Here is a 25,807-nt window from a genome sequence, read left to right on the forward strand (position 1 = left end):
CTCTGGAGTATTGTGGACAGTTCTGGAGTATTGTGTTCAGTTCTGGAGCATTGTGTACAGCTCTGGAGTATTGTGTACAGTTCTGGAGTATTGTGTGCAGCTCTGGAGTATTGTGTACAGTTCTGGAGTATTGTGTTCAGTTCTGGAGCATTGTGTACAGCTCTGGAGTATTGTGGCCAGCTCTGGAGTATTGTATCCAATTCTGGAGTATTGTGTGCAGCTCTGGAGTATTGTGTACAGTTCTGGAGTATTGTGTTCAGTTCTGGAGCATTGTGTACAGCTCTGGAGTATTGTGTGCAATTCTGGAGTATTGTGAACAGTTCTGGAGTAGTGTGTGCAGTTCAGGAGTATTGTGTACGGCTCGGGAGTATTGAGTGCAGTTCTGGAGGATTGTGTACAGCTCTGGAGTATTGTGTACAGTTCTGGAGTATTGTATCCAATTCTGGAGGATTGTGCGCAGTTGTGGAGTATTGTGTACAGTTCTGGAGTATTGTATTCAGTTCTGGAGCATTGTGTACAGCTCTGGAGTATTGTGTACAGTTCTGGAGTATTGTGTGTAGCTCTGGCATATTGTGTACAGTTCTGGAGAGTTGTGTTCAGTTCTGGAGCATTGTGTACAGCTCTGGAGTATTGTGTGCATTTCTGGAGTATTGTGTACAGCTCTGGAGTATGGTGTACCGTTCTGGAGTATTGTGTGTAGCTCTGGAGTATTGTGTGTAGCTCTGGAGTATTGTGTACAGTTCTGGAGAATTGTGTTCAGTTCTGGAGCATTGTGGACAGCTCTGGAATATTGTCTGCAGATCTGGAGAATTGTGTGCAGTTCCTGCATATTGTGTACTGTTCTGGAGTATTGTCTGCAGCTCTGGAGTATTGTGTACAGCTCTGGAATATTGAGTGCAATACTGGAGTATTGGGTACAGCTCTGGAGTATTGTGTACAGTTCTGGAGTATTGTGTACAGTTCTGGAGTATTGTGTACAATGCTGGAGTATTGTGTACAGTTCTGGAGTATTGTGTACAGTTCTGGAGTATTGTGTACAATGCTGGAGTATTGTGTACAGTTCTGGAGTATTGTGTACAGTTCTGGAGTATTGTGTACAATGCTGGAGTATTGAGTACAATACTGGAGTATTGGGTACAGGTCTGGAGTGTTGTGTACAGTTCTGGAGTGTTTTTGACAGCTCTGGAGTATTGTGTACAGTTCTGGAGTATTGTGTACAGTGCTGATGTATTGTGTACAGTGCTGGCGTATTGTGTACAGTGCTGAAGTATTGTGTACAGCTCTGGAGTGTTGTGTACAGTGCTGGAGTATTGTGTACAGTTCTGGAGTATTGTGTACAGTTCTGGAGTATTGTGTACAGTTCTGCTGTATTGTGTACAGTGCGGGAGTATTGTGTAACAGCTCTGGAGTGTTGTGTACAGTGCTGGAGTATTGTGAACAGTTCTGGAGTATTGTGTACAGTTCTGCTGTATTGTGTACAGTTCTGCTGTATTGTGTACAGTGCGGGAGTATTGTGTACAGCTCTGGAGTGTTGTGTACAGTGCTCGAGTATTGTATACAGTTCTAGAATATTGTGTACCGCTCTGGAGTATTGTGTACAGTTCTGGAGTATTGTGTGCAGCTCTGGAGTATTGTGTACAGTTCTGGAGTATTGTGTTCAGTTCTGGAGCATTGTGTACAGCTCTGGAGTATTGTGTGCAGTTCTGGAGTATTGTGGACAGCTCTGGAGTATTGTATCCAATTCTGGAGGATTGTGCGCAGTTGTGGAGTATTGTGTACAGTGCTGGAGTATTGTGAACAGTTCTGGAGTATTGTAAACAGTTCTGGAGTATTGTGTTCAGTTCTGGAGCATTGTGTACAGTTCTGGAGTATTGTGTAAAATGCTGGAGTATTGGGTACAGGTCTGGAGTATTGTGTACAGTTCTGGAGTATTGTGTACAGTTCTGGAGTATTGTGTACTGTGCTGGAGTATTGAGTTCAATACTGGAGTATTGGGTACAGGTGTGGAGTGTTGTGTACAGTGCTGGAGTAGTGTGTACAGTTCTGGAGTGTTTTTGACAGCTCTGGAGTATTGTGTACAGTTCTGGAGTATTGTGTACAGTTCTGGAGTATTGTGTACAATGATGGAGTATTGTGTACAGTTCTGGAGTATTGTGTACTGTGCTGGAGTATTGAGTTCAATACTGGAGTATTGGGTACAGGTCTGGAGTGTTGTGTACAGTGCTGGAGTAGTGTGTGCAGTTCTAGATTATTGTGTACAGTGCTGGTGTATTGTGTACAGTGCTGGCGTATTGTGTACAGTGCTGAAGTAATGTGTACAGCTCTGGAGTGTTGTGTATGGTTTTGGAGTATTGTGTGCAGCTCTGGAGTATTGTGGACAGTTCTGGAGTATTGTGTTCAGTTCTGGAGCATTGTGTACAGCTCTGGAGTATTGTGTACAGTTCTGGAGTATTGTGTGCAGCTCTGGAGTATTGTGTACAGTTCTGGAGTATTGTGTTCAGTTCTGGAGCATTGTGTACAGCTCTGGAGTATTGTGGACAGCTCTGGAGTATTGTATCCAATTCTGGAGTATTGTGTGCAGCTCTGGAGTATTGTGTACAGTTCTGGAGTATTGTGTTCAGTTCTGGAGCATTGTGTACAGCTCTGGAGTATTGTGTGCATTTCTGGAGTATTGTGAACAGTTCTGGAGTAGTGTGTGCAGTTCAGGAGTATTGTGTACGGCTCGGGAGTATTGAGTGCAGTTCTGGAGGATTGTGTTCAGCTCTGGAGTATTGTGTACAGTTCTGGAGTATTGTATCCAATTCTGGAGGATTGTGCGCAGTTGTGGAGTATTGTGTACAGTTCTGGAGTATTGTATTCAGTTCTGGAGCATTGTGTACAGCTCTGGAGTATTGTGTACAGTTCTGGAGTATTGTGTGTAGCTCTGGCATATTGTGTACAGTTCTGGAGAGTTGTGTTCAGTTCTGGAGCATTGTGTACAGCTCTGGAGTATTGTGTGCATTTCTGGAGTATTGTGTACAGCTCTGGAGTATGGTGTACCGTTCTGGAGTATTGTGTGTAGCTCTGGAGTATTGTGTGTAGCTCTGGAGTATTGTGTACAGTTCTGGAGAATTGTGTACAACTCTGGAGTATTGTGGACAGCTCTGGAGTATTGTATCCAATTCTGGAGTATTGTGTGCAGCTCTGGAGTATTGTGTACAGTTCTGGAGTATTGTGTTCAGTTCTGGAGCATTGTGTACAGCTCTGGAGTGTTGTGTGCATTTCTGGAGTATTGTGAACAGTTCTGGAGTAGTGTGTGCAGTTCAGGAGTATTGTGTACGGCTCGGGAGTATTGAGTGCAGTTCTGGAGGATTGTGTACAGCTCTGGAGTATTGTGTACAGTTCTGGAGTATTGTATTCAGTTCTGGAGCATTGTGTACAGCTCTGGAGTATTGTGTACAGTTCTGGAGTATTGTGTGTAGCTCTGGCATATTGTGTACAGTTCTGGAGAGTTGTGTTCAGTTCTGGAGCATTGTGTACAGCTCTGGAGTATTGTGTGCATTTCTGGAGTATTGTGTACAGCTCTGGAGTATGGTGTACCGTTCTGGAGTATTGTGTGTAGCTCTGGAGTATTGTGTGTAGCTCTGGAGTATTGTGTACAGTTCTGGAGAATTGTGTTCAGTTCTGGAGCATTGTGGACAGCTCTGGAATATTGTCTGCAGATCTGGAGAATTGTGTGCAGTTCCTGCATATTGTGTACTGTTCTGGAGTATTGTCTGCAGCTCTGGAGTATTGTGTACAGCTCTGGAATATTGAGTGCAATACTGGAGTATTGGGTACAGCTCTGGAGTATTGTGTACAGTTCTGGAGTATTGTGTACAGTTCTGGAGTATTGTGTACAATGCTGGAGTATTGTGTACAGTTCTGGAGTATTGTGTACAGTTCTGGAGTATTGTGTACAATGCTGGAGTATTGTGTACAGTTCTGGAGTATTGTGTACAGTTCTGGAGTATTGTGTACAATGCTGGAGTATTGTGTACAGTTCTGGAGTATTGTGTACAATGCTGGAGTATTGTGTACAGTTCTGGAGTATTGTGTACAGCTCTGGAGTATTGAGTACAATACTGGAGTATTGGGTACAGGTCTGGAGTGTTGTGTACAGTTCTGGAGTGTTTTTGACAGCTCTGGAGTATTGTGTACAGTTCTGGAGTATTGTGTACAGTGCTGGTGTATTGTGTACAGTGCTGGCGTATTGTGTACAGTGCTGAAGTATTGTGTACAGCTCTGGAGTGTTGTGTACAGTGCTGGAGTATTGTGTACAGTTCTGGAGTATTGTGTACAGTTCTGCTGTATTGTGTACAGTGCGGGAGTATTGTGTAACAGCTCTGGAGTGTTGTGTACAGTGCTGGAGTATTGTGAACAGTTCTGGAGTATTGTGTACAGTTCTGCTGTATTGTGTACAGTTCTGCTGTATTGTGTACAGTGCGGGAGTATTGTGTACAGCTCTGGAGTGTTGTGTACCGTGCTCGAGTATTGTATACAGTTCTAGAATATTGTGTACCGCTCTGGAGTATTGTGTACAGTTCTGGAGTATTGTGTGCAGCTCTGGAGTATTGTGTACAGTTCTGGAGTATTGTGTTCAGTTCTGGAGCATTGTGTACAGCTCTGGAGTATTGTGTGCAGTTCTGGAGTATTGTGGACAGCTCTGGAGTATTGTATCCAATTCTGGAGGATTGTGCGCAGTTGTGGAGTATTGTGTACAGTGCTGGAGTATTGTGAACAGTTCTGGAGTATTGTAAACAGTTCTGGAGTATTGTGTTCAGTTCTGGAGCATTGTGTACAGTTCTGGAGTATTGTGTAAAATGCTGGAGTATTGGGTACAGGTCTGGAGTATTGTGTACAGTTCTGGAGTATTGTGTACAGTTCTGGAGTATTGTGTACTGTGCTGGAGTATTGAGTTCAATACTGGAGTATTGGGTACAGGTGTGGAGTGTTGTGTACAGTGCTGGAGTAGTGTGTACAGTTCTGGAGTGTTTTTGACAGCTCTGGAGTATTGTGTACAGTTCTGGAGTATTGTGTACAGTTCTGGAGTATTGTGTACAATGATGGAGTATTGTGTACAGTTCTGGAGTATTGTGTACTGTGCTGGAGTATTGAGTTCAATACTGGAGTATTGGGTACAGGTCTGGAGTGTTGTGTACAGTGCTGGAGTAGTGTGTGCAGTTCTAGATTATTGTGCACAGTGCTGGTGTATTGTGTACAGTGCTGGCGTATTGTGTACAGTGCTGAAGTAATGTGTACAGCTCTGGAGTGTTGTGTATGGTTTTGGAGTATTGTGTGCAGCTCTGGAGTATTGTGGACAGTTCTGGAGTATTGTGTTCTGTTCTGGAGCATTGTGTACAGCTCTGGAGTATTGTGTACAGTTCTGGAGTATTGTGTGCAGCTCTGGAGTATTGTGTACAGTTCTGGAGTCTTGTGTTCAATTCTGGAGCATTGTGTACAGCTCTGGAGTATTGTGGACAGCTCTGGAGTATTGTATCCAATTCTGGAGTATTGTGTGCAGCTCTGGAGTATTGTGTACAGTTCTGGAGTATTGTGTTCAGTTCTGGAGCATTGTGTACAGCTCTGGAGTATTGTGTGCATTTCTGGAGTATTGTGAACAGTTCTGGAGTAGTGTGTGCAGTTCAGGAGTATTGTGTACGGCTCGGGAGTATTGAGTGCAGTTCTGGAGGATTGTGTACAGCTCTGGAGTATTGTGTACAGTTCTGGAGTATTGTATCCAATTCTGGAGGATTGTGCGCAGTTGTGGAGTATTGTGTACAGTTCTGGAGTATTGTATTCAGTTCTGGAGCATTGTGTACGGCTCTGGAGTATTGTGTACAGTTCTGGAGTATTGTGTGTAGCTCTGGCATATTGTGTACAGTTCTGGAGAGTTGTGTTCAGTTCTGGAGCATTGTGTACAGCTCTGGAGTATTGTGTGCATTTCTGGAGTATTGTGTACAGCTCTGGAGTATGGTGTACCGTTCTGGAGTATTGTGTGTAGCTCTGGAGTATTGTGTGTAGCTCTGGAGTATTGTGTACAGTTCTGGAGAATTGTGTTCAGTTCTGGAGCATTGTGGACAGCTCTGGAATATTGTCTGCAGATCTGGAGAATTGTGTGCAGTTCCTGCATATTGTGTACTGTTCTGGAGTATTGTCTGCAGCTCTGGAGTATTGTGTACAGCTCTGGAATATTGAGTGCAATACTGGAGTATTGGGTACAGCTCTGGAGTATTGTGTACAGTTCTGGAGTATTGTGTACAGTTCTGGAGTATTGTGTACAATGCTGGAGTATTGTGTACAGTTCTGGAGTATTGTGTACAGTTCTGGAGTATTGTGTACAATGCTGGAGTATTGTGTACAGTTCTGGAGTATTGTGTACAGTTCTGGAGTATTGTGTACAATGCTGGAGTATTGAGTACAATACTGGAGTATTGGGTACAGGTCTGGAGTGTTGTGTACAGTTCTGGAGTGTTTTTGACAGCTCTGGAGTATTGTGTACAGTTCTGGAGTATTGTGTACAATGCTGGAGTATTGTGTACAGTTCTGGAGTATTGTGTGTAGCTCTGGAGTATTGTGTACAATGCTGGAGTATTGTGTACAGTTCTGGAGTATTGTGTACAGTTCTGGAGTATTGTGTACTGTGCTGGAGTATTGAGTTCAATACTGGAGTATTGGGTACAGGTCTGGAGTGTTGTGTACAGTGCTGGAGTAGTGTGTGCAGTTCTAGATTATTGTGTACAGTGCTGGTGTATTGTGTACAGTGCTGGCGTATTGTGTACAGTGCTGAAGTAATGTGTACAGCTCTGGAGTGTTGTGTATGGTTTTGGAGTATTGTGTGCAGCTCTGGAGTATTGTGGACAGTTCTGGAGTATTGTGTTCAGTTCTGGAGCATTGTGTACAGCTCTGGAGTATTGTGTACAGTTCTGGAGTATTGTGTTCAGTTCTGGAGCATTGTGTACAGCTCTGGAGTATTGTGGACAGCTCTGGAGTATTGTATCCAATTCTGGAGTATTGTGTGCAGCTCTGGAGTATTGTGTACAGTTCTGGAGTATTGTGTTCAGTTCTGGAGCATTGTGTACAGCTCTGGAGTATTGTGTGCATTTCTGGAGTATTGTGAACAGTTCTGGAGTAGTGTGTGCAGTTCAGGAGTATTGTGTACGGCTCGGGAGTATTGAGTGCAGTTCTGGAGGATTGTGTTCAGCTCTGGAGTATTGTGTACAGTTCTGGAGTATTGTATCCAATTCTGGAGGATTGTGCGCAGTTGTGGAGTATTGTGTACAGTTCTGGAGTATTGTATTCAGTTCTGGAGCATTGTGTACAGCTCTGGAGTATTGTGTACAGTTCTGGAGTATTGTGTGTAGCTCTGGCATATTGTGTACAGTTCTGGAGAGTTGTGTTCAGTTCTGGAGCATTGTGTACAGCTCTGGAGTATTGTGTGCATTTCTGGAGTATTGTGTACAGCTCTGGAGTATGGTGTACCGTTCTGGAGTATTGTGTGTAGCTCTGGAGTATTGTGTGTAGCTCTGGAGTATTGTGTACAGTTCTGGAGAATTGTGTACAACTCTGGAGTATTGTGGACAGCTCTGGAGTATTGTATCCAATTCTGGAGTATTGTGTGCAGCTCTGGAGTATTGTGTACAGTTCTGGAGTATTGTGTTCAGTTCTGGAGCATTGTGTACAGCTCTGGAGTGTTGTGTGCATTTCTGGAGTATTGTGAACAGTTCTGGAGTAGTGTGTGCAGTTCAGGAGTATTGTGTACGGCTCGGGAGTATTGAGTGCAGTTCTGGAGGATTGTGTACAGCTCTGGAGTATTGTGTACAGTTCTGGAGTATTGTATTCAGTTCTGGAGCATTGTGTACAGCTCTGGAGTATTGTGTACAGTTCTGGAGTATTGTGTGTAGCTCTGGCATATTGTGTACAGTTCTGGAGAGTTGTGTTCAGTTCTGGAGCATTGTGTACAGCTCTGGAGTATTGTGTGCATTTCTGGAGTATTGTGTACAGCTCTGGAGTATGGTGTACCGTTCTGGAGTATTGTGTGTAGCTCTGGAGTATTGTGTGTAGCTCTGGAGTATTGTGTACAGTTCTGGAGAATTGTGTTCAGTTCTGGAGCATTGTGGACAGCTCTGGAATATTGTCTGCAGATCTGGAGAATTGTGTGCAGTTCCTGCATATTGTGTACTGTTCTGGAGTATTGTCTGCAGCTCTGGAGTATTGTGTACAGCTCTGGAATATTGAGTGCAATACTGGAGTATTGGGTACAGCTCTGGAGTATTGTGTACAGTTCTGGAGTATTGTGTACAGTTCTGGAGTATTGTGTACAATGCTGGAGTATTGTGTACAGTTCTGGAGTATTGTGTACAGTTCTGGAGTATTGTGTACAATGCTGGAGTATTGTGTACAGTTCTGGAGTATTGTGTACAGTTCTGGAGTATTGTGTACAATGCTGGAGTATTGTGTACAGTTCTGGAGTATTGTGTACAGTTCTGGAGTATTGTGTACAGTTCTGGAGTATTGTGTACAATACTGGAGTATTGGGTACAGGTCTGGAGTGTTGTGTACAGTTCTGGAGTGTTTTTGACAGCTCTGGAGTATTGTGTACAGTTCTGGAGTATTGTGTACAGTGCTGGTGTATTGTGTACAGTGCTGGCGTATTGTGTACAGTGCTGAAGTATTGTGTACAGCTCTGGAGTGTTGTGTACAGTGCTGGAGTATTGTGTACAGTTCTGGAGTATTGTGTACAGTTCTGCTGTATTGTGTACAGTGCGGGAGTATTGTGTAACAGCTCTGGAGTGTTGTGTACAGTGCTGGAGTATTGTGAACAGTTCTGGAGTATTGTGTACAGTTCTGCTGTATTGTGTACAGTTCTGCTGTATTGTGTACAGTGCGGGAGTATTGTGTACAGCTCTGGAGTGTTGTGTACCGTGCTCGAGTATTGTATACAGTTCTAGAATATTGTGTACCGCTCTGGAGTATTGTGTACAGTTCTGGAGTATTGTGTGCAGCTCTGGAGTATTGTGTACAGTTCTGGAGTATTGTGTTCAGTTCTGGAGCATTGTGTACAGCTCTGGAGTATTGTGTGCAGTTCTGGAGTATTGTGGACAGCTCTGGAGTATTGTATCCAATTCTGGAGGATTGTGCGCAGTTGTGGAGTATTGTGTACAGTGCTGGAGTATTGTGAACAGTTCTGGAGTATTGTAAACAGTTCTGGAGTATTGTGTTCAGTTCTGGAGCATTGTGTACAGTTCTGGAGTATTGTGTAAAATGCTGGAGTATTGGGTACAGGTCTGGAGTATTGTGTACAGTTCTGGAGTATTGTGTACAGTTCTGGAGTATTGTGTACTGTGCTGGAGTATTGAGTTCAATACTGGAGTATTGGGTACAGGTGTGGAGTGTTGTGTACAGTGCTGGAGTAGTGTGTACAGTTCTGGAGTGTTTTTGACAGCTCTGGAGTATTGTGTACAGTTCTGGAGTATTGTGTACAGTTCTGGAGTATTGTGTACAATGATGGAGTATTGTGTACAGTTCTGGAGTATTGTGTACTGTGCTGGAGTATTGAGTTCAATACTGGAGTATTGGGTACAGGTCTGGAGTGTTGTGTACAGTGCTGGAGTAGTGTGTGCAGTTCTAGATTATTGTGTACAGTGCTGGTGTATTGTGTACAGTGCTGGCGTATTGTGTACAGTGCTGAAGTAATGTGTACAGCTCTGGAGTGTTGTGTATGGTTTTGGAGTATTGTGTGCAGCTCTGGAGTATTGTGGACAGTTCTGGAGTATTGTGTTCTGTTCTGGAGCATTGTGTACAGCTCTGGAGTATTGTGTACAGTTCTGGAGTATTGTGTGCAGCTCTGGAGTATTGTGTACAGTTCTGGAGTCTTGTGTTCAATTCTGGAGCATTGTGTACAGCTCTGGAGTATTGTGTACAGCTCTGGAGTATTGTATCCAATTCTGGAGTATTGTGTGCAGCTCTGGAGTATTGTGTACAGTTCTGGAGTATTGTGTTCAGTTCTGGAGCATTGTGTACAGCTCTGGAGTATTGTGTGCATTTCTGGAGTATTGTGAACAGTTCTGGAGTAGTGTGTGCAGTTCAGGAGTATTGTGTACGGCTCGGGAGTATTGAGTGCAGTTCTGGAGGATTGTGTACAGCTCTGGAGTATTGTGTACAGTTCTGGAGTATTGTATCCAATTCTGGAGGATTGTGCGCAGTTGTGGAGTATTGTGTACAGTTCTGGAGTATTGTATTCAGTTCTGGAGCATTGTGTACGGCTCTGGAGTATTGTGTACAGTTCTGGAGTATTGTGTGTAGCTCTGGCATATTGTGTACAGTTCTGGAGAGTTGTGTTCAGTTCTGGAGCATTGTGTACAGCTCTGGAGTATTGTGTGCATTTCTGGAGTATTGTGTACAGCTCTGGAGTATGGTGTACCGTTCTGGAGTATTGTCTGCAGCTCTGGAGTATTGTGTACAGCTCTGGAATATTGAGTGCAATACTGGAGTATTGGGTACAGCTCTGGAGTATTGTGTACAGTTCTGGAGTATTGTGTACAGTTCTGGAGTATTGTGTACAATGCTGGAGTATTGTGTACAGTTCTGGAGTATTGTGTACAGTTCTGGAGTATTGTGTACAATGCTGGAGTATTGTGTACAGTTCTGGAGTATTGTGTACAGTTCTGGAGTATTGTGTACAATGCTGGAGTATTGAGTACAATTCTGGAGTATTGGGTACAGGTCTGGAGTGTTGTGTACAGTTCTGGAGTGTTTTTGACAGCTCTGGAGTATTGTGTACAGTTCTGGAGTATTGTGTACAGTGCTGGTGTATTGTGTACAGTGCTGGCGTATTGTGTACAGTGCTGAAGTATTGTGTACAGCTCTGGAGTGTTGTGTACAGTGCTGGAGTATTGTGTACAGTTCTGGAGTATTGTGTACAGTTCTGCTGTATTGTGTACAGTGCGGGAGTATTGTGTAACAGCTCTGGAGTGTTGTGTACAGTGCTGGAGTATTGTGAACAGTTCTGGAGTATTGTGTACAGTTCTGCTGTATTGTGTACAGTTCTGCTGTATTGTGTACAGTGCGGGAGTATTGTGTACAGCTCTGGAGTGTTGTGTACAGTGCTCGAGTATTGTATACAGTTCTAGAATATTGTGTACCGCTCTGGAGTATTGTGTACAGTTCTGGAGTATTGTGTGCAGCTCTGGAGTATTGTGTACAGTTCTGGAGTATTGTGTTCAGTTCTGGAGCATTGTGTACAGCTCTGGAGAATTGTGTTCAGTTCTGGAGCATTGTGTACAGCTCTGGAGTATTGTGTACAATGCTGCAGTATTGTGAACAGTTCTGGAGTATTATGTGCTGCTCTGGAGTATTGTGTACAGTGCTGGAGTATTGTGTACAGTTGTGGAGTGTTTTTGACAGCTGTGGAGTATTGTGTACAGTTCTGGAGTACTGTGAACAGTTCTGGAGTATTGTGTACAGTGCTGGTGTATTGTGTACAGTGCTGGCGTATTGTGTACAGTGCTGAAGTAATGTGTACAGCTCTGGAGTGTTGTGTATAGTTTTGGAGTATTGTGTGCATCTCTGGAGTATTGTGGACAGTTCTGGAGTATTGTGTTCAGTTCTGGAGCATTGTGTACAGCTCTGGAGTATTGTGTACAGTTCTGGAGTATTGTGTGCAGCTCTGGAGTATTGTGTACAGTTCTGGAGTATTGTGTTCAGTTCTGGAGCATTGTGTACAGCTCTGGAGTATTGTGTGCAGTTCTTGAGTATTGTGGACAGCTCTGGAGTATTGTGTACAGTTCTGGAGTATTGTGTACAATTCTGGAGTATTGTGTAAAATGCTGGAGTATTGTGAACAGTTCTGGAGTATTGTGAATAGTTCTGGAGTATTGTGTTCAGTTCTGGAGCATTGTGTACAGCTCTGGAGTATTGTGTGCATTTCTGGAGTATTGTGAACAGTTCTGGAGTAGTGTGTGCAGTTCAGGAGTATTGTGTACGGCTCGGGAGTATTGAGTGCAGTTCTGGAGGATTGTGTACAGCTCTGGAGTATTGTGTACAGTTCTGGAGTATTGTATCCAATTCTGGAGGATTGTGCGCAGTTGTGGAGTATTGTGTACAGCTCTGGAGTATGATGTACCGTTCTGGAGTATTGTGTACAGTTGTGGAGTATTGTGTACAGTTCTGGATTATTGTGTGTAGTTCTGGAGTATTGTGTACAGTTCTGGAGAATTGTGTTCAGTTCTGGAGCATTGTGGACAGCTCTGGAATATTGTCTGCAGATCTGGAGAATTGTGTGCAGTTCCTGCATATTGTGTACTGTTCTGGAGTATTGTGTGCAGCTCTGGAGTATTGTGTACAGCTCTGGAATATTGAGTGCAATACTGGAGTATTGGGTACAGCTCTGGAGTATTGTGTACAGTTCTGGAGTATTGTGTACAATTCTGGAGTATTGTGCACAGTTCTGGAGTATTGAGTACAATACTGGAGTATTGGGTACAGGTCTGGAGTGTTGTGTACAGTTCTGGAGTGTTTTTTGACAGCTCTGGAGTATTGTGTACAGTTCTGGAGTATTGTGTACAGTGCTGGTGTATTGTGTACAGTTCTGGAGTATTGTGTACAGTGCTGGCGTATTGTGTACAGTGCTGAAGTATTATGTACAGCTCTGGAGTGTTGTGTACAGTGCTGGAGTATTGTGTACAGTTCTGGAGTATTGTGTACAGTTCTGCTGTATTGTGTACAGTGCTGGCGTATTGTGTACAGTGCGGGAGTATTTTGTAACAGCTCTGGAGTGTTGTGTACAGTGCTGGAGTATTGTGAACAGTTCTGGAGTATTGTGTACAGTTCTGCTGTATTGTGTATAGTGCTGGCATATTGTGTACAGTGCGGGAGTATTGTGCACAGCTCTGGAGTGTTGTGTACAGTGCTCGAGTATTGTATACAGTTCTAGAATATTGTGTACCGCTCTGGAGTATTGTGTACAGTTCTGGAGTATTGTGTGCAGCTCTGGAGTATTGTGTACAGTTCTGGAGTATTGTGTTCAGTTCTGGAGCATTGTGTACAGCTCTGGAGTATTGTGTGCAGTTCTGGAGTATTGTGGACAGCTCTGGAGTATTGTATCCAATTCTGGAGGATTGTGCGCAGTTGTGGAGTATTGTGTACAGTGCTGGAGTATTGTGAACAGTTCTGGAGTATTGTAAACAGTTCTGGAGTATTGTGTTCAGTTCTGGAGCATTGTGTACAGTTCTGGAGTATTGTGTACAATGCTGGAGTATTGGGTACAGGTCTGGAGTATTGTGTACAGTTCTGGAGTATTGTGTACAGTTCTGGAGTATTGTGTACTGTGCTGGAGTATTGAGTTCAATACTGGAGTATTGGGTACAGGTGTGGAGTATTGTGTACAGTGCTGGAGTAGTGTGTACCGTTCTGGAGTGTTTTTGACAGCTCTGGAGTATTGTGTACAGCTCTGGAGTATTGTGTACAGCTCTGGAGTGTTGTGTACAGCTCTGGAGTGTTGTGTACAGTGCTGGAGTAGTGTGTGCAGTTCTAGCTTATTGTGTACAATACTGGAGTATTGTGTACAGCTCTGGAGTATTGTGTACAGTTCTGGAGTATTGTGTGCCGCACGGGAGTATTGTGTACAGCTCTGGAGTATTGTGTACAGTGCTGGAGTGTTGTGTACAGTTCTGGAGCATTGTGTACAGATCTGGAGTAATGTGAACAGTTCTGGAATATTGCGTGCAGTTCTGGAGTCTTGTGTACAGCCCTGGAGTATTGTGTACAGTTCTGGAGCATTGTATACAGATCTGGAGTAATGTGAACAGTTCTGGAGTATTGTGTTCAGTTCTGGAGCATTGTGTACAGCTCTGGATTATTGTGTTCAGTTCTGGAGCATTGTGTACAGCTCTAGAGTATGGTGTACAGTTCTGGAGTATTGTGTGAAGCTCTGGAGGATTGTGTACAGTTCTGGAGTATTGTGAACAGTCCTGGAGTATTGTGTGCAGCTCTGGAGTATTGTGTACAGTTCTGGAGTATTATGTGCTGATCTGGAGTATTGTGTACAGTGCTGGAGTGTTGTGTACAGTTCTGGAGCATTGTGTACAGATCTGGAGTATTGTGAACATATCTGGAATATTGTGTGCAGTTCTGGAGTATTGTGTACAGTTCTGGAGTATTATGTGCTGCTCTGGAGTATTGTGTACAGTGCTGGAGTGGTGTGTACAGTTCTGGAGCATTGTGTACAGATCTGGAGTATTGTGAACAGTTCTGGAATATTGTGTGCATTTCTGGAGTCTTGTGTACAGCCCTGGAGTATTGTGTACATTTCTGGAGCATTGTGTACAGATCTGGAGTAATGTGAACAGTTCTGGAGTATTGTGTGCAGTTCTGGAGTAATGTGAACAGTTCTGGATTATTGTGTGCAGTTCTGGAGTATTGTGGACAGTTCTGGAGTATTGTGTGCAGCTCTGGAGTATTGTGGACAGTTCTGGAGTCTTGTGTTCAGTTCTGGAGCATTGTTTACAGCTCTGGAGTATTGTGTACGGTTCTGGAGTATTGTGTGAAGCTCTGGAGTATTGTGCACAGTTCTGGAGTATTGTGTACAGTTCTGGAGTATTGTGTGCAGTTCTGGAGTATTGTGGACAGCTCTGGAGTATTGTATCCAATTCTGGAGGATTGTGCGCAGTTCTGGAGTATTGTGTACAGTTCTGGAGTATTGTGTTCAGTTCTGGAGCATTGTGTACAGCTCTGGAGTATTTTGTACAGTTCTGGAGTATTGTGTGTAGCTCTGGAGTATTGTGTACAGTTCTGGAGAATTGTGTCCAGTTCTGGAGTATTGTGTACAATGCTGGAGTATTGTGTACAGTTCTGGAGTATTGTGTGCATTTCTGGAGTAATGTGTGCAGTTCTGGAGTATTGTGTGCAGTTGTGGAGTATTGTGTGTAGTTCTGGAGGATTGTGTGCAGTTCTGGAGTATTATGTGCATTTCTGGAGTCGTGCGTGCAGTTCTGGAGTATTGTGTGCAGTTCAGGAGTATTGTGTACGGCTCTGGAGTATTGAGTGTAATACTGGAGTATTGGGTACAGCTCTGGAGTAGTGTGTGCTGTTCTGGAGTATTGTGAACAGTTCTGGAGTATTGTGAGCAGTTCTGGAGTATTGTGTGCAGTTCTGGAGTATTATGTGCATTTCTGGAGTCGTGTGTGCAGTTCTGGAGTATTGTGAGCAGTTCTGGAGTATTGTGTGCAGTTCTGGAGGATTGTGTGCAGTTCTGGAGTATTATATGCATTTCTGGAGTCGTGTGTGCAGTTCTGGAGTATTGTGTGCAGTTCAGGAGTATTGTGTACGGCTCTGGAGTATTGAGTGTAATACTGGAGTATTGGGTAAAGCTCTGGAGTATTGTGTACGGCTCTGGAGTATTGAGTGTAATACTGGAGTATTGTGTACAGTTCTGGAGTATTGTGTACAATGATGGAGTATTGTGTACAGTTCTGGAGTATTGTGTACTGTGCTGGAGTATTGAGTTCAATACTGGAGTATTGGGTACAGGTCTGGAGTGTTGTGTACAGTGCTGGAGTAGTGTGTGCAGTTCTAGATTATTGTGTACAATGCTGTAGTATTGTGTACAGCGCTGGAGTATTGTGTGCAGTTCTGGAGTGTTTTTGACAGCTGTGGAGTATTGTGTACAGTTCTGGAGTACTGTGAACAGTTCTGGAGTATTGTGTACAGTGCTGGTGTATTGTGTACAGTGCTGGCGTATTGTGTACAGTGCTGAAGTAATGTGTACAGCTCTGGTGTGTTGTGTATGGTTTTGGAGTATTGTGTGCAGCTCTGGAGTATTGTGGACAGTTCTGGAGTATTGTGTTCAGTTCTGGAGCATTGTGTACAGCTCTGGAGTATTGTGTACAGTTCTGGAGTATTGTGTGCATCTCTGGAGTATTGTGCACAGTTCTGGAGTATTGTGTTCAGTTCTGGAGCATTGTGTACAGCTCTGGAGTATTGTGGACAGCTCTGGAGTATTGTATCCAATTCTGGAGGATTGTGCGCAGTTGTGGAGTATTGTGTACAGTGCTGGAGTATTGTGAACAGTTCTGGAGTATTGTGAACAGTTCTGGAGTATTGTGTTCAGTTCTGGAGCATTGTGTACAGCTCTGGAGTATTGTGTGCATTTCTGGAGTATTGTGAACAGTTCTGGAGTAGTGTGTGCAGTTCAGGAGTATTGTGTACGGCTCGGGAGTATTGAGTGCAGTTCTGGAGGATTGTGTACAGCTCTGGAGTATTGTGTACAGTTCTGGAGTATTGTATCCAATTCTGGAGGATGGTGCGCAGTTGTGGAGTATTGTGTACAGTTCTGGAGTATTGTATTCAGTTCTGGAGCATTGTGTACAGCTCTGGAGTATTGTGTACAGTTCTGGAGTATTGTGTGTAGCTCTGGCATATTGTGTACAGTTCTGGAGAATTGTGTTCAGTTCTGGAGCATTGTGTACAGCTCTGGAGTATTGTGTGCATTTCTGGAGTATTGTGTACAGCTCTGGAGTATGGTGTACCGTTCTGGAGTATTGTGTGTAGCTCTGGAGTATTGTGTACAGTTCTGGAGAATTGTGTTCAGTTCTGGAGCATTGTGGACAGCTCTGGAATATTGTCTGCAGATCTGGAGAATTGTGTGCAGTTCCTGCATATTGTGTACTGTTCTGGAGTATTGTCTGCAGCTCTGGAGTATTGTGTACAGCTCTGGAATATTGAGTGCAATACTGGAGTATTGGGTACAGCTCTGGAGTATTGTGTACAGTTCTGGAGTATTGTGTACAGTTCTGCAGTATTGTGTACAATGCTGGAGTATTGTGTACAGTTCTGGAGTATTGTGTACAGTTCTGGAGTATTGTGTACAATGCTGGAGTATTGTGTACAGTTCTGGAGTATTGTGTACAGTTCTGGAGTATTGTGTACAGTGCTGGTGTATTGTGTACAGTGCTGGCGTATTGTGTACAGTGCTGAAGTATTGTGTACAGCTCTGGAGTGTTGTGTACAGTGCTGGAGTATTGTGTACAGTTCTGGAGTATTGTGTACAGTTCTGCTGTATTGTGTACAGTGCGGGAGTATTGTGTAACAGCTCTGGAGTGTTGTGTACAGTGCTGGAGTATTGTGAACAGTTCTGGAGTATTGTGTACAGTTCTGCTGTATTGTGTACAGTTCTGCTGTATTGTGTACAGTGCGGGAGTATTGTGTACAGCTCTGGAGTGTTGTGTACAGTGCTCGAGTATTGTATACAGTTCTAGAATATTGTGTACCGCTCTGGAGTGTTGTGTACAGTTCTGGAGTATTGTGTGCAGCTCTGGAGTATTGTGTACAGTTCTGGAGTATTGTGTTCAGTTCTGGAGCATTGTGTACAGCTCTGGAGTATTGTGTGCAGTTCTGGAGTATTGTGGACAGCTCTGGAGTATTGTATCCAAATCTGGAGGATTGTGCGCAGTTGTGGAGTATTGTGTACAGTGTTGGAGTATTGTGAACAGTTCTGGAGTATTGTAAACAGTTCTGGAGTATTGTGTTCAGTTCTGGAGCATTGTGTACAGTTCTGGAGTATTGTGTACAATGCTGGAGTATTGGGTTCAGGTCTGGAGTATTGTGTACAGTTCTGGAGTATTGTGTACAGTTCTGGAGTATTGTGTACTGTGCTGGAGTATTGAGTTCAATACTGGAGTATTGGGTACAGGTCTGGAGTGTTGTGTACAGTTCTGGAGTAGTGTGTGCAGTTCTGGAGTATTGAGTTCAATACTGGAGTATTGGGTACAGGTGTGGAGTGTTGTGTACAGTGCAGGAGTATTGTGTACAGCTCTGGAGTATTGTGTACAGCTTTGGAGTATTGTGTACAGCTCTGGAGTGTTGTGTACAGCTCTGGAGTGTTGTGTACAGTGCTGGAGTAGTGTGTGCAGTTCTAGCTTATTATGTACAATACTGGAGTATTGTGTACAGTTCTGGAGTATTGTGTACAGTTCTGGAGTGTTTTTGACAGCTCTGGAGTATTGTGTACAGTTCTGGAGTATTGTGTGCAGCTCTGGAGTATTGTGTACAGTTCTGGATTGTTTTTGACAGCTCTGGAGTATTGTGTACAGTTCTGGAGTATTGTGTACAGTTCTGGAGTATTGTGTGCAGCTCTGGAGTATTGTGTACAGTTCTGGAGTATTGTGCACAGTTCTGAAGAATTGTGTACATCTCTGGAGTATTGTGTACAGCTCTGGAGTATTGCGTACAGCTCTGGAGTATTGTGTACAGCTCTGGAGTGTTGTGTACAGCTCTGGAGTGTTGTGTACAGTTCTGGAGTATTGTGAACAGTTCTGGAGTATTGTGTGCAGCTCTGGAGTATTGTGTACAGTTCTGGAGTATTGTGTGCAGCTCTGGAGTATTGTGTACAGTTCTGGATTGTTTTTGACAGCTCTGGAGTATTGTGTACAGTTCTGGAGTATTGTGTACAGTTCTGGAGTATTGTGTGCAGCTCTGGAGTATTGTGTACAGTTCTGGAGTATTGTGCACAGTTCTGAAGAATTGTGTACATCTCTGGAGTATTGTGTACAGCTCTGGAGTATTGCGTACAGCTCTGGAGTATTGTGTACAGCTCTGGAGTGTTGTGTACAGCTCTGGAGTGTTGTGTACAGTCCTGGAGTAGTGTGTGCAGTTCTAGCTTATTGTGTACAATACTGGAGTATTGTGTACAGCTCTGGAGTATTGTGTACAGTTCTGGAGTATTGTGTGCCGCTCGGGAGTATTGTGTACAGCTCTGGAGTATTGTGTACAGTGCTGGAGTGTTGTGTACAGTTCTGGAGCATTGGGTACAGATCTGGTGTAATGTGAACAGTTCTGGAATATTGCGTGCAGTTCTGGAGTCTTGTGTACAGCCCTGGAGTATTGTGTACAGTTCTGGAGCATTGTGTACAGATCTGGAGTAATGTGAATAGTTCTGGGGTATTGTGTTCAGTTCTGGAGCATTGTGTACAGCTCTGGATTATTGTGTTCAGTTCTGGAGCATTGTTTGCAGCTCTGGAGTATTGTGTACAGTTCTGGAGTATTGTGTGAAGCTCTGGAGTATTGTGTACAGTTCTGGAGTATTGTGAACAGCTCTGGAGTATTGTGTGCAGCTCTGGATTATTGTGTACAGTTCTGGAGTATTATGTGCTGCTCTGGAGTATTGTGTACAGTGCTGGAGTGTTGTGTACAGTTCTGGAGCATTGTGTACAGATCTGGAGTATTGTGAACAGTTCTGGAATATTGTGTGCAGTTCTAGAGTCTTGTGTACAGCCCTGGAGTATTGTGTACAGTTCTGGAGCATTGTGTACAGATCTGGAGTAATGTGAACAGTTCTGGATTATTGTGTGCGGTTCTGGAGTATTGTGGACAGTTCTGGAGTATTGTGTGCAGCTCTGGAGTATTGTGGACAGTTCTGGAGTATTGTGTTCAGTTCTGGAGCATTGTTTACAGCTCTGGAGTATTGTGTACAGTTCTGGAGTATTGTGAACAGTTCTGGAGTATTGTGTGCAGCTCTGGAGTATAGTGGACAGTTCTGAAGTATTGTGTTCAGTTCTGGAGCATTGTTTACAGCTCTGGAGTATTGTGTACAGTTCTGGAGTATTGTGTGAAGCTCTGGAGTATTGTGTACAGTTCTGGAGTATTGTGTACAGTTCTGGAGTATTGTGTGCAGTTCTGGAGTATTGTGGACAGCTCTGGAGTATTGTATCCAATTCTGGAGGATTGTGCACAGTTCTGGAGTATTGTGTACAGTTCTGGAGTATTGTGTTCAGCTCTGGAGCATTGTGTACAGCTCTGGAGTATTGTGGACAGTTCTGGAGAATTGTGTTCAGTTCTGGAGCATTGTGTACCGCTCTGGAGTATTGTGTGCATTTCTGGAGTATTGTGTGCAGTTCTGGAGTATTGTGTACAGTTCTGGAGAATTGTGTTCAGTTGTGGAGCATTGTGTACCGCTCTGGAGTATTGTGTGCATTTCTGGAGTATTGTGTGCAGTTCTGGAGTATTGTGTGCATTTCTGGAGTAGTGTGTGCAGTTCTTGAGTATTGTGAACAGTTCTGGAGTATTGTGTGCAGTTCTGGAGTATTGTGTGCAGTTCTGGAGTATTATGTGCATTTCTGGAGTCGTGTGTGCAGTTCTGGAGTATTGTGAACAGTTCTGGAGTATTGTGTGCAGTTCTGGAGTATTGTGTGCAGTTCTGGAGTATTATGTGCATTTCTGGAGTCGTGTGTGCAGTTCTGGAGTATTGTGTGCAGTTCAGGAGTATTGTGTACGGCTCTGGAGTATTGAGTGTAATACTGGAGTATTGGGTACAGCTCTGGAGTATTGTGTACAGTTCTGGAGTATTGTGTACAGTTCTGGAGTATTGTGTACAATGCTGGAGTATTGTGTACAGTTCTGGAGTATTGTGTACTGTGCTGGAGTATTGAGTTCAATACTGGAGTATTGGGTACAGGTCTGGAGTGTTGTGTTCAGTGCTGGAGTAGTGTGTGCAGTTCTAGATTATTGTGTACAATGCTGGAGTATGGTGTACAATGCTGGAGTATTGTGTACAGCGCTGGAGTATTGTGTACAGTTCTGGAGTGTTTTTGACAGCTGTGGAGTAGTGTGTACAGTTCTGGAGTATTGTGAACAGTTCTGGAGTATTGTGTACAGTGCTGGTGTATTGTGTACAGTGCTGGCGTATTGTGTACAGTGCTGAAGTAATGTGTACAGCTCTGGAGTGTTGTGTATGGTTTTGGAGTATTGTGTACAGTTCTGGAGTATTGTGTGCAGCTCTGGAGTATTGTGTACAGTTCTGGAGTATTGTGTTCAGTTCTGGAGCATTGTGTACAGCTCTGGAGTATTGTGGACAGCTCTGGAGTATTGTATCCAATTCTGGAGGATTGTGCGCAGTTGTGGAATATTGTGTACAGTGCTGGAGTATTGTGAACAGTTCTGGAGTATTGTGAACAGTTCTGGAGTATTGTGTTCAGTTCTGGAGCATTGTGTACAGCTCTGGAGTATTGTGTGCATTTCTGGAGTATTGTGAACAGTTCTGGAGTAGTGTGTGCAGTTCAGGAGTATTGTGTACGGCTCGGGAGTATTGAGTGCAGTTCTGGAGGATTGTGTACAGCTCTGGAGTATTGTGTACAGTTCTGGAGTATTGTATCCAATTCTGGAGGATTGTGCGCAGTTGTGGAGTATTGTGTACAGTTCTGGAGTGTTGTATTCAGTTCTGGAGCATTGTGTACAGCTCTGGAGTATTGTGTACAGTTCTGGAGTATTGTGTGTAGCTCTGGCATATTGTGTACAGTTCTGGAGAATTGTGTTCAGTTCTGGAGCATTGTGTACAGCTCTGGAGTATTGTGTGCATTTCTGGAGTATTGTGTACAGCTCTGGAGTATGGTGTACCGTTCTGGAGTATTGTGTGTAGCTCTGGAGTATTGTGTGTAGCTCTGGAGTATTGTGTACAGTTCTGGAGAATTGTGTTCAGTTCTGGAGCATTGTGGACAGCTCTGGAATATTGTCTGCAGATCTGGAGAATTGTGTGCAGTTCCTGCATATTGTGTACTGTTCTGGAGTATTGTCTGCAGCTTTGGAGTATTGTGTACAGCTCTGGAATATTGAGTGCAATACTGGAGTATTGGGTACAGCTCTGGAGTATTGTGTACAGTTCTGGAGTATTGTGTACAGTTCTGGAGTATTGTGTACAATGCTGGTGTATTGTGTACAGTTCTGGAGTATTGTGTACAGTTCTGGAGTATTGTGTACAGTTCTGGAGTATTGTGTGCAATGCTGGAGTATTGTGTACAGTTCTAGAGTATTGTGTACAGTTCTGGAGTATTGTGTACAATTCTGGAGTATTGAGTACAATACTGGAGTATTGGGTACAGGTCTGGAGTGTTGTGTACAGTTCTGGAGTGTTTTTGACAGCTCTGGAGTATTGTGTACAGTTCTGGAGTATTGTGTACAGTGCTGGTGTATTGTGTACAGTGCTGGCGTATTGTGTACAGTGCTGAAGTATTGTGTACAGCTCTGGAGTGTTGTGTACAGTGCTGGAGTATTGTGTACAGCTCTGGAGTGTTGTGTACAGTGCTGAAGTATTGTGTACAGCTCTGGAGTGTTGTGTACAGTGCTGGAGTATTGTGAACAGTTCTGGAGTATTGTGTACAGTTCTGCTGTATTGTGTACAGTGCTGGCGTATTGTATACAGTGCGGGAGTATTGTGTATAGCTCTGGAGTAGTGTGTACAGTGCTCGAGTATTGTGTACAGTTCTAGAATATTGTGTACCGCTCTGGAGTATTGTGTACAGTTCTGGAGTATTGTGTGCAGCTCTGGAGTATTGTGTACAGTTCTGGAGTATTGTGTTCAGTTCTGGAGCATGGTGTACAGCTCTGGAGTATTGTGTGCAGTTCTGGAGTATTGTGGACAGCTCTGGAGTATTGTATCCAATTCTGGAGGATTGTGCGCAGTTGTGGAGTATTGTGTACAGTGCTGGAGTATTGTGAACAGTTCTGGAGTAGTGTGTACAGCTCTGGAGTATTGTGTGCATTTCTGGAGTATTGTGAACAGTTCTGGAGTATTGTGTGCAGTTCTGGAGTATTGTGTACGGCTCGGGAGTATTGTCTGCAGATCTGGAGAATTGTATACAGTTCCTGCGTATTGTGTACTGTTCTGGAGTATTGTCTGCAGCTCTGGAGTGTTGTGTACAGTTCTGGAATATTGAGTGCAATACTGGAGTATTGTGTACAGCTCTGGAGTATTGTGTACAATGCTGGAGTATTGTGAATAGTGCTGGAGTATTGTGTACATCTCTGGAGTATTGTGTACATCTCTGGAGTATTGTGTACAGCTCTGGAGTATTGTGTACCCCTCTGGAGTATTGTGTACATCTCTGGAGTGTTGTGTACAGTGCTGGAGTAGTGTGTGCAGTTCTAGCTTATTGTGTACAATGCTGGAGTATTGTGTACAGTTCTGGAGTATTGTGTACTGCTCTTGAGTATTGTGTACAATGTTGGAGTATTGTGTCCAATGCACTGGAGTATTGAGTACAGCTCTGTAGTATTGTGTACAGTTCTGGAGTGTTGTGTACAGTTCTGGAGCATTGTGTACAGATCTGGAGTAATGTGAACAGTTCTGGAATATTGTGTGCAGTTCTGGAGTCTTGTGTACAGCCCTGGAGTATTGTGTACATTTCTGGAGCATTGTATACAGATCTGGAGTAATGTGTTCAGTTCTGGAGTATTGTGTTCAGTTCTGGAGCATTGTGTACAGCTCTGGTGTATTGTGTGCAGTTCTGGAGTATTGTGTGCAGTTCTGGAGCATTGTGTACAGTTCTGGAGTATTGTGTACAGCTCTGGAGTTTTGTGTTCAGTGCTGGGTTATTGTGTACAGTTTTGGAGTATTGTGTGCAGTTCTAGAGTATTGTCACCAGTTCTGGAATATTGTGTGCAGGTATGGAGTCTAGTGTACAGCTCTGGAGTACTGTGTCCATTTCCGGAGTATGGTGTGCAGTTCTGGAGTATTGTGTACAGTTCTGGAGTGTTGGGACCAGTTCTGGAGTAGTATGTGCAGTTCTGGAGTATTGTGTGCAGTTCTGGATTATTGTGTACAGTAATGGAGTTTTGTGAACAGTTCTGGAGTGTTGTGTACAGAGCTGGAGTTTTGTGTACAGTGCTGGATTATTGTGTACAATGTTGGAGTATTGTGTACAGCTCTGGAGTACTGTGTCCACTTCCGGAGTATTGTGTGCAGTTCTGGAGTATTGTGACCATCACTGGAGTATTTTTGCAATTCTGGAGTATTGTGTGCAATGCTGGAGTATTGTGTGTAGTTATGGAGTATTGTGCATAGTTCTGGAGTAGTATGTGCATTTCTGGAGTATTGTGTAGAGTTCTGGAGTATTGTGTACAGTTCTGGAGTATTGTGTGCAGTTCTGGAGTATTATGTGCATTTCTGGAGTCGTGTGTGCAGTTCTGGAGTATTGTGAACAGTTCTGGAGTATTGTGTGCAGTTCTGGAGTATTGTGTGCAGTTCTGGAGTATTATGTGCATTTCTGGAGTCGTGTGTGCAGTTCTGGAGTATTGTGTGCAGTTCAGGAGTATTGCGTACGGTTCTGGAGTATTGAGTGTAATACTGGAGTATTGGGTACAGCTCTGGAGTATTGTGTACAGTTCTGGAGTATTGTGTACAGTTCTGGAGTATTGTGTACAATGCTGGAGTATTGTGTACAGTTCTGGAGTATTGTGTACAGTTCTGGAGTGTTGTATTCAGTTCTGGAGCATTGTGTACAGCTCTGGAGTATTGTGTACAGTTCTGGAGTATTGTGTGTAGCTCTGGCATATTGTGTACAGTTCTGGAGAATTGTGTTCAGTTCTGGAGCATTGTGTACAGCTCTGGAGTATTGTGTGCATTTCTGGAGTATTGTGTACAGCTCTGGAGTATGGTGTACCGTTCTGGAGTATTGTGTGTAGCTCTGGAGTATTGTGTACAGTTCTGGAGTATTGTGTGTAGCTCTGGAGTATTGTGTACAGTTCTGGAGAATTGTGTTCAGTTCTGGAGCATTGTGGACAGCTCTGGAATATTGTCTGCAGATCTGGAGAATTGTGTGCAGTTCCTGCATATTGTGTACTGTTCTGGAGTATTGTCTGCAGCTTTGGAGTATTGTGTACAGCTCTGGAATATTGAGTGCAATACTGGAGTATTGTGTACAGTTCTGGAGTATTGTATTCAGTTCTGGAGTATTGGGTACAGCTCTGGAGTATTGTGTACAGTTCTGGAGTATTGTGTACAGTTCTGGAGTATTGTGTACAATGCTGGTGTATTGTGTACAGTTCTGGAGTATTGTGTACAGTTCTGGAGTATTGTGTACAATGCTGGAGTATTGTGTACAGTTCTGGAGTATTGTGTACAATTCTGGAGTATTGTGTACAATTCTGGAGTATTGAGTACAATACTGGAGTATTGGGTACAGGTCTGGAGTGTTGTGTACAGTTCTGGAGTGTTTTTGACAGCTCTGGAGTATTGTGTACAGTTCTGGAGTATTGTGTACAGTGCTGGTGTATTGTGTACAGTGCTGGCGTATTGTGTACAGTGCTGAAGTATTGTGTACAGCTCTGGAGTGTTGTGTACAGTGCTAGAGTATTGTGTACAGCTCTGGAGTGTTGTGTACAGTGCTGAAGTATTGTGTACCGCTCTGGAGTGTTGTGTACAGTCCTGGAGTATTGTGAACAGTTCTGGAGTATTGTGTACAGTTCTGCTGTATTGTGTACAGTGCTGGCGTATTGTGTACAGTGCGGGAGTATTGTGTACAGCTCTGGAGTATTGTGTACAGTGCTCGAGTATTGTGTACAGTTCTAGAATATTGTGTACCGCTCTGGAGTATTGTGTACAGTTCTGGAGTATTGTGTGCAGCTCTGGAGTATTGTGTACAGTTCTGGAGTATTGTGTTCAGTTCTGGAGCATGGTGTACAGCTCTGGAGTATTGTGTGCAGTTCTGGAGTATTGTGGACAGCTCTGGAGTATTGTATCCAATTTTGGAGGATTGTGCGCAGTTGTGGAGTATTGTGTACAGTGCTGGAGTATTGTGAACAGTTCTGGAGTATTGTAAACAGTTCTGGAGTATTGTGTTCAGTTCTGGAGCATTGTGTACAGCTCTGGAGTATTGTGTGCATTTCTGGAGTATTGTGAACAGTTCTGGAGTATTGTGTGCAGTTCTGGAGTATTGTGTACGGCTCGGGAGTATTGTCTGCAGATCTGGAGAATTGTATACAGTTCCTGCGTATTGTGTACTGTTCTGGAGTATTGTCTGCA

This window comes from Chiloscyllium punctatum, chromosome 26 (genome assembly GCF_047496795.1).
Source record: "Chiloscyllium punctatum isolate Juve2018m chromosome 26, sChiPun1.3, whole genome shotgun sequence".
Lineage (NCBI taxonomy): Eukaryota > Metazoa > Chordata > Chondrichthyes > Orectolobiformes > Hemiscylliidae > Chiloscyllium > Chiloscyllium punctatum.